At 46.0% G+C, this 8,766-nt stretch overlaps 1 long non-coding RNA gene across 2 annotated transcripts; it reads right to left on the reverse strand.

Moving 5' to 3' along the window:
- Window positions 1–425: 425 nt before the first annotated feature.
- Window positions 426–8,319, reverse strand: LOC120097570 (uncharacterized). 2 transcript variants are annotated; one of them, XR_015640516.1, is made up of 4 exons: window positions 7,940–8,319; window positions 7,108–7,206; window positions 6,789–6,940; window positions 426–1,293 (listed from the first exon to the last, which is right to left on the reverse strand). It is a non-coding gene; the product is annotated as an uncharacterized LOC120097570 (long non-coding RNA). The 2 variants fall into 2 exon arrangements; XR_015640515.1 differs by lacking the exon at window positions 7,940–8,319 and having other exon boundaries at window positions 7,108–7,291.
- Window positions 8,320–8,766: the final 447 nt, after the last annotated feature.

Consider the following 8,766-nt stretch of genomic DNA (forward strand, 5'->3'; position numbering starts at 1 on the left):
CTTTTATCTCCTTCCTTTCTCCCTCCCTCTCCCCTTCCTCCCTTCCTCCTTCCCTCACCCTCCCTCCCTCCCTTCCTGAGATCTTTTCAAACAAATTTCTAGTGTGAATGCTTCACCATGCCAGAAATAGTTGCTACAAGCAACTTGGGGAAGGGAGGGAAGGAGGAAGAGAGGTGTGAACGTGTCATGGAAGGCATTAGCTATTTGTTGAGTGGAGAGCTCCCTCATTATTCTGACTGCAAACACCCCTCCAACAGGGGATTCGAGGTGGAAGTTCCCCCATCTTTGCACATTGCTGGGTGTCTGTGAACGCTCACGGTGGCAAGGGAAGCCTTTGCACAAAGCCCCTCTGGCAGCAGAGACGCACACATTCCCTGTGGAGGGAACTCCAGACTCTTTCCACAGAGATTCCATTAGTCACAGGTCATTGTAGCTGTTGAGGAAGTGAGAACAATTTATTTTTCTTACAGAGGAGCTCTGGGCTAATTCGTCATTTGATTGTGTTTGGAGCAGTCTGCTTCCTTTTGGGAGCCTATGAGGATAGCTGAAGAACTCTGACAAATATTTCTTGTTTGTCCTGTGTGGTTGTCAACACACAAATAGAAAGTGATTGTTTCTTTTTTAATGGTTATGAATACTTGAAATATGTGTGTGGGGGGAAGTGTGTGGGGGGCGACAAGCAAATGAAGTCCAGGTTCTTGCTTGTTTCCCCTCTGTGAGAACATTTGCCACTGTGAACTGAGTGATTCAGATGAAAAGTTCTCTTCAGAGAAAATCACAGATCATGGGCATGCTCTCAGAAGAATGCAGGGATAACTCACCTTGGGGTAAAAAATATGGCATTTGGTGAAGGGTGAAGTTTACTGCAGGCAGCTCAGTGCATAAGATACACAGAACGTCAGATCTGTTGTAGGCACAGCCCTTGTTTAAGAGAAGTGTCGGAGTTTATTTTAAAACTGTGTAGTTAAGAGATTTGGTGGGTGAGTTTTTTTTTTTCAAGCCATGTTAAAGTCTTGACAAGCTTTTGGCTAGTTCCCACAAGTCTCCATCTGGGTGCGCACATACGATGACATCTTACTTTACTTAACGTTTGTTCTCAGCCGGTGTTCTCCTCCACAGAGGGCTGTGGGGTTGTGAGGGATGTACTGTCAGCATCATCGTGGAAGTGAGTTTTCCCATCTCTCTGTGACTGGCGCTGAAGCCTGACATGGTCCTAAAGAACATTTCTCTCCATTCATCATGTGGGTTTGCTTGTCTTCTTTTGGTGTGCTCTCTTTGGGATTGTGTTGTCACCTAGTTAACAAAACATCGAAGTCAGTGGAGTATTTGTGACCTTTTTATTACTGTGACCCCGAGATAACCAGCAAGAAGACACTCCATAAGGGTTATTTTTAAGTTTCATGATACTGTCCGCGATGGTTGGGAAGGCATGGGGTCAGGGGTGGTTGGGCGCTCTTCTGTTGAAGGTGTGTGTTTGCTCATATCTGCATGGACTGTGAAGAGGAAGCAGACATGGAGTGGGGATGGGATATGAAACCTCAAGGTCTACCCAAAAATGACGTGTTTCTCCAGCCAGGCTCTACCTCCATAAGGTTTCAGAACCTTCCCACAAACAGTGCTGCTATTCAGGGACCAAGCGTTCAAACACGCAAGCGTGCAGAGGGCTTTTCCCACTCAAACCACAACAAGTATCTTTTATTAAATGCTCTTGTGTGTCAGTCACTGTAGCTGAAGCCAGAATTCAGATCTTGACTTCCCCTTCATAATGGTTCTGTGTTAGTCTGCGGGTCAAAGCCCTGAAACTGTGCTATGAGAATCGATATCAGATCAGGAGAGTTGAGGGTCAGAAAGTATGAGGTGAGTTGCCACGTGCTATCAGGTGACTTGCATAGACTTAAGTCTCTTGGGAACTTTATTTAAACCTTGAGTCAGATGACAGATATCCTCAGAGTTTGCTGTGACCTTCATGGGGCCAGTGCAGAATTCTCACCAATGCCATAGATAATCAAACTAGTCCTGATTCCTGACCTTTTCTGGATACCACTCTGTAGATATCTCAGACTCTGCTGAGCATACTGAACCCTCTGAAAAATAGTTGAGGGGGAAGAATCAGTGTACAGCCACCAGCTCATGGCTTGTAAGGCACTTGTTTGTGGCCCCAGCAAGCTATGGGGACTCAATTCCATAAATGTGGCAATACGAAATAACATCTTGGGGGAGATTTTCTGGGTAGGGTGGAACAGACTCAGGTGACCTCAAGCATAAATCTGATTTAAGGCTTATTTTCAGCAGTGACTTGCCTGTGATTACGAATGCTTTCCAGTTATGAGTAAGTAACCTGGGTTTTCTGCTCCTTGTCCTGTGATCTTTCCTATTAGGCAAAGCCTATGCTGACTCTTCTCCCCAGTAGCTCTTCCCGCCTTTCAGTTACTGTGTCAAACATTAGCAGGTTGCCAAGCACTTCCTCTTCCCGCTGGAACACAAGTGCTAAATGGAGGTTCAGAGCTGCTGTGAATTCTCGTTACCCTAAGCGAGACTGATAGCAAAGAGCTTTAACAATGTTTCAATCGCAGCTTTGCAGACAGGTCCACCCCCAGGACAATGGTAACTAAGCCCAATGCCTTGCCAGAGTTCAGCTAAGTTTTCTCGCCTCAGAGGCACACCAAGGTCTGAGTCTGGAATACAGACTCGGTGGGTGGAAGTTACACTAGTCTGAGTGTCATACACAGAATGGTCTCTGAAGCAACACTGAGTTCTGTGATACTTCTGACCCATGGACAAATGGAGTACAGCATTTGAATCTAGAATGATACTATGTTACTTTTCTCGTTCTCATGATGAAATATCTAAGAAAAACAACCTCAGGGAGTGGGGGGTGAGGGAGGGTTATTTGGGCTCCTGGCTTAAGAAGGGATGGATTCCATCATGGTAGAAAGGGTAAGGCAGTTGGTCACATGGCCTCCCCAGTCAGGAAGCAGTCAACAAACACTGTTGCTGAACTCATTTTCTCCATTTCACTCAGGCCAGCACCCTATTCTGTAGAATGGTGTGCCCACATTTAGGATGCATGCTCCCACCTTAATTATTAACTCAGTCTAGAAAGTTCTCACAGACATGCTCTAGGTTTAGCTGTCTAGAGAGTCCAGATCCTGTGAAGCTGGTGGTTAAGTGTCACAGTTCTGTCGGCTAGATGAGTGCAACTCATTAGGAGTGGTTCTGTGTTCTTCATGGGTGGGGCCATAGACGGGATTCTTCATTGCCTTAGACACCTTGAGACCCCAGCATGGTACTCCACCTGTAAGTCTTGTCTCACCCTAAGCTCCAGGTAGAATGTAGTCCATCTGAGAAAGAGGCAGGCCCAGGTTTACCTAGACTTAGAAAGCTCCATCCACTTCTCTACCTCCATTGGACGGGAAACCAGCTCATACATAGGAGTGTCCTGTGCACATCATTCAGGTGATGGACACTGGCTATAATTCCTTATGGTCTTCTGACGTAGCTTTCATAGGTGAGAGGCCTTCTCCTTCTCCTTGCTGATCATCAAGACATGCCCCAATGTGAAGAGCAGTGTTAATCCACCGTGACTCTTGGCAGTGTGCCCATGCCCCGTGATATTTAAATTTAATGTCACACATGTCCCCAGTTCTATTTTCCATGCTCATTGACTCATCTCACGCTTAGAAACTCCAGCTGCAATTTTGTCATTAGCAGTCACAGGTTTTTAGGTGTTTTTATAAATCGACTTATTTTTACATCGAATTATTAGGACAAACACACTTTAATTTTTCCCCCATACAAACACCTCATTTTCTCTTGTGTTTGGATCTCTTAGCTTCTAATCCCAAAACCTTGGTTTTTTTTTTTTTTTTTTTTTTTTTTTTTTTTATACTTAGGGGAACTTCCTGGGTTCTTGTTTCAGAGTTTCTCTCAAAAGAATCCTTTCCCCTCAGCATAAAAGAAGAAATACCAGTAGTATTTTCCAGGCAACATAAGACATCCGGACAACTCCAACAAAACTTACCCAGAGTAACCAGAGTCATGAATATGACGGATTGAGCCTACAAAGTTTGGAGTAGTGTGCACACATTTGTCCACATACGTGCCTTCTGCCACACAATGACTGACCATGTCGAGACTCTCAGTATCATGTAGTTGACCATCAATCTCCAGGTCTTCCCTCTGACTTAGGGGAGTCTCTTCTGACATCTTAAAGATTAAACACTATTTCATGAATGTCTTGCTCCTAACATGAAGACTTGAGTGTGCCATATAAAATACTTTCTTCACCTACAGAGCTTGTTTGTTTTATTCTGATACTAAAAGAAGTGTCAATGTTTGTTTCTAAAAGTGTTGTGTCCCCTGTTAACCGCTGCCCACTGGCATATGTGGCTTCATCCTCTCAAAGGAGCTGCTGTTTATGCATCAGAAAGAGAAGATACACAGTGAACTTAAGTGCTGTCTAATTGATGCTAGCCCTCTGGCATAAATCCTTCTTTGAAGAAACTTCACTTGGAAAGAATGTTAGCTTTATACAGAAGAGCTACGGAGATGGTACAGGGATTGTGCTCCTTGAAGTGGCTACTATCCAAATGATAGGAATAATGTGTATATAACAAGATCAACTGTCCCAGTTCCTGGTCTCGGTTCCTGTGTTCCTGATAAATGTCCATGATCCTGTCTAAGATGTTACACCGACTCCAAGTTTCCGATCTCCACACCCCTCCATGTGTCATATCCATAGGCCTAACTCCACACCCCTCCATGTATCAAGTCTATAGGTCCATCTCCATCCTCCATGTGTCAAGTCTATAGGTCTATCTTCATCCTCCATGTGTCAAGTCTATAGGTCTATCTCCATCCTCCATGTGTCAATTCTATAGGTCTTTCTTTCCATCTTCATGACTCTTTAAGGTTCCTGGTAGGTACTACTGCTTACCCAATTGCTTGAATATGTGTATTGTTTAACACTGACAACTTAGAGTCTCAAGTTGAACCTCAGGGGGCATCCAGCAAGACCCAGCCATCCTTCTTCAGCTGCTCCTAAAGAGCTGGGTATATAGCCTGTGACCATGCCTAACTCTTTAAAAAATAATTCCCTTTAGTTTTTGAGATTATAATATAATTACACCATCTCCCCCTTCCATTTCCTGCCCCGAACTCTCCTTTAGACCTTTCCCCTTGCTCTCTCTCAAATTCTCAGCCTCTTCTTTACTATCGTGTAAAGGGACTGATCATCTGAACTCAGGGTCCCATACATGTGCAATCAACATGCTATACATGGAACCATCTCCCAGGCATGTGTTAATGACTACTATGTATCAAGCACGTGTTAAATTCCAAAGGGCAGCAATGAAATAAACCTAGGGATTACTTTTAGGAAATTGGTGATTAAGCTCTGATCACAGCATTTTAGGTGTCTCCAGCCCAAAGTTGCAAACATTCCACCCTCCCACTACAAATCAGTTCTAAAGGCCTCGGAACCACTGGTCAGGTTCAACCCAAGAGCCTTGCTTCTTGGTATCCGTTTTCTGCATTAATGACTTTTCTCATTGCTTAGACCAAACTCCTGAGAAACGCAGCTCAACAAGAGTCTGTCTTGGCTCTCAGTTAGAAGTACAGCCTGCCATGGCAGTAAGGCACGGCCACAGAACATGAGCTTACAATATGTCTGTGGTCAGAAAGCAGGGAATGGTGAGTCCTCTGCTCAGCTCACTTCCTCCTTATTCAGTCCAAGACCCCAGCCCATGGAGTGCTGCAGCCCACATTTCAGCTGAGTCTTCCCTCCCACTTAACCCAGGCTAGAACTCCTCCCCCAAGATATGCACAGAGTTGTCTTTCTAGGTTCTAGATCCTGCCAAGTTGGCAGTCAGAACTAACCACCAGACCTGGCCTTGCTACCCCCTGCTTTAGGTGCTGTCCTCCATACCACCTCCCCTTCTATTCATGAAGGTCTGAGCAGAGCAGGTGTTCTATAGAATAAGCCACATGTTGACACTCTCTGGTGCTTTCATTAGATGATACTGTACACGTTTGCAAAGAAGGCGCAGGTGGCCCATGTCTGGTATAAGCCTGGCTATCACCTGTCTGTCTACTTATTTGGACACCCTATTGAGGTATCACACCACTTTCTTCCCTCTATAGTCTGTACACTGTCAACGAGTTGTCAGTCTCTGCCCCAGTGCAGAGGAAGATTAAGCTCACTTCCAGGAGGGAGGGAAATCAAAGACCATACCAGACCCTTAGCATCCCTGGCAGAGCCACTCTGCAGCTATATGACATATGCTGTTTCTCGTTTCTGCCCTGTCCTTTGGAGATGCTGCGATGACAGTCTCACCCTCTGTTCCTCTACAGCAGACGTCTGGAATGGTCTGTATGGCAGAGCCATCTCTTTCCTCTTGTTTACACATTTAATTCTTTGCATAGGCATCACCCTCCAGCACTCTTGCACTTCTCTCTGCTCCCCCATGCTGAGCTACGTATGGCCTTTGGCTCTGCGTCTTGTACGGCTTCTGTAGCTCATGAGCAAGGTAGGCCTTCAACTGCCAGAAAGAGTTGCCCCTGCACTGTCGTTCCTCAAAGAATAAATTTTCTGCGTGTAATCCACATGCCACGTTCCGATCACCATTTTCTCTAAGCAGAAGTAAGAAGGGAAACTGACTTACGTGGAGCAGAGGTGTTATCCCAGGAAGACATAAGTTAATCTAGTTTACTTTTAACGTCATGTTTCCAGTGTGGACTGACTTATGTTATATATTATCCTCCCAAGTTCCCCTCATTGAAGCTCTGACCTCCAGTCTGTAGGGCGTGCAGGGTTTCGGAGAAGAAACCATGTGAGAGCGGGCTCCTTACGGTGAGTTTGATCTGGCATGGCTGGCATCCTTGGTATCCGTATGTAAGGGGGGGGTAACTTGCGCATAGATAGATGCAGAAAGGTGGTGTCCTGTGAAGATGAAGGCAGAGGGGAGGCTCTGTGTCTGTGAGATAGAAAGAGACACAGATCCAACCTGCAGGGGGAGGAATAGAGCAGCAAGTCCTCCCAACCCCACCCCCACCCCCACCCCCACCCCCGCACAACTGACCCTGTTGACTCCCCGGCCCTGAACTCACAGCATTCAGCACTGTGAGAGGAGCGTGATTCGAGACCCGTGTTGAGCTCTTTGATCTGTCTGTGACCCTTCCTGGGTACGAGGTTCTGGTTCATGCCATCTATCGTTTGAGAAGACGGAAGTCATCAAAACTCTTGATCTATATTCAGACAGGAGTTATGCAGAGAGACACACTTGCTGGGCCCACCTGTTTCCGCTTTGGCGCAACCCCTGTGGGACCTCGTTCTACGAAGAGTCATGAGCCAGCACGACATAGTTCCAAACACTTATAGGCGCGGAGCCTGGCCGCTGCAAATCAGAGACTGGAAGTTCTTGGCACGCCCACTGGCTCATTTGTTTCCCAACTAGCATCCTCATTGCTCACCAACCTTCCTACTTTTCTTACCATATTGGACTAAGCTTATCCTCCCTCTGTGCACCAGGATCTAAACTGAGTCTACATTCTTAAATATTAAATATTTTTATTAACTTGAGTATTTCTTATTTACATTTTGATTATTATTCCCTTTCCCGGTTTCTGGGCCAACATCCCCCTAACCCCTCCCCCTTCCCCTCTATATAGGTGTTCCCCTCCCCATCCTCCCCCCATTACTGCCCTCACCCCAACAATCACATTCACTGGGGGTTCAGTCTTGGCAGGATCAAGGGCTTCCCCTTCCACTGGTGTCCTTATTAGGCTATTCATTGCTACCTATGAGGTTGGAGCCCAGGGTCAGTCCATGTATAGTCTTTAGGTAGTGGCTTAGTCCCTGGAAGCTCTGGTCGGTTGGCATTGTTGTTCATACATTCTTAAATATTGTATATGCTACCTTTAGCTTCGCACAAACACTTACTTTCTTCGGTCCGGAGTTAGTTCCTCTGGGAATTCGACTTGAATTGCCTTGGCTCCCTTGGAAACCACATGGCGTTATTATTAACAACATCCTTCACATGCCGTCTAAAAAGCCTGTGGTTCAGTCGTGGCTTCACCACACTTACAACGGAATGGCGTTTTGTCGTCAGTGCACTCGGCCATGCTGAAGCCTGCCCCACTGTACAACGGCTCCACACGGTTTCAACACATCACACGTTGGTGCAAATCCACCCTCGTCCCTAAGGTTCCTGTCATTCGTAAACCAAGCCTGCCTGTTTGGCGTATAGGAAAGTGAGCCTTAGGACCAGTGAAGCACTGTGCACTTCGCCAGTGGTATCGGCTCGTCCGTTTGTGCAAGTCTTTGATTAATGCTGCCCGCTTGGGGCCCAAGGGACTTCTCGAGTAGGAAGCCAATAGTCTCCTCCCTAAGTGGCTTTGCAGCATGCTTCAGGAATGCCCCCTTTCTTAAACATCATTTCTGGCCCCTGCCTTGACCACCTCCCCATACCTTAGTAAGTTAAAACATAATCTCTAATTCCAAATAGAAGAATATGCTGCTTGTTAAAGGAGAAAAAAAAAAAAAAGATTGGTGTTCTGATGACGTGGTAAACTGCACCATGCTCACACTTGCTAGATAGGACAAAGATCCGATTGCATGTTACTTTCCATGTTGGCATTTTGGAGACAGTCTGTGAGCCCTGTGGTCACACCTCACCCCCAAGCATCAGTGGAAGGCCCCTGCTTTCTTTCTCTGCAGAACCGTTTTTTTTTATTCACAGTAGGACCTAAGGTGGGAAAACCACCCCA

The sequence above is a fragment of the Rattus norvegicus genome, chromosome 16, assembly GCF_021556685.1.
Source record: "Rattus norvegicus strain SHRSP/BbbUtx chromosome 16, alternate assembly SHRSP_T2T, whole genome shotgun sequence".
NCBI lineage: Eukaryota > Metazoa > Chordata > Mammalia > Rodentia > Muridae > Rattus > Rattus norvegicus.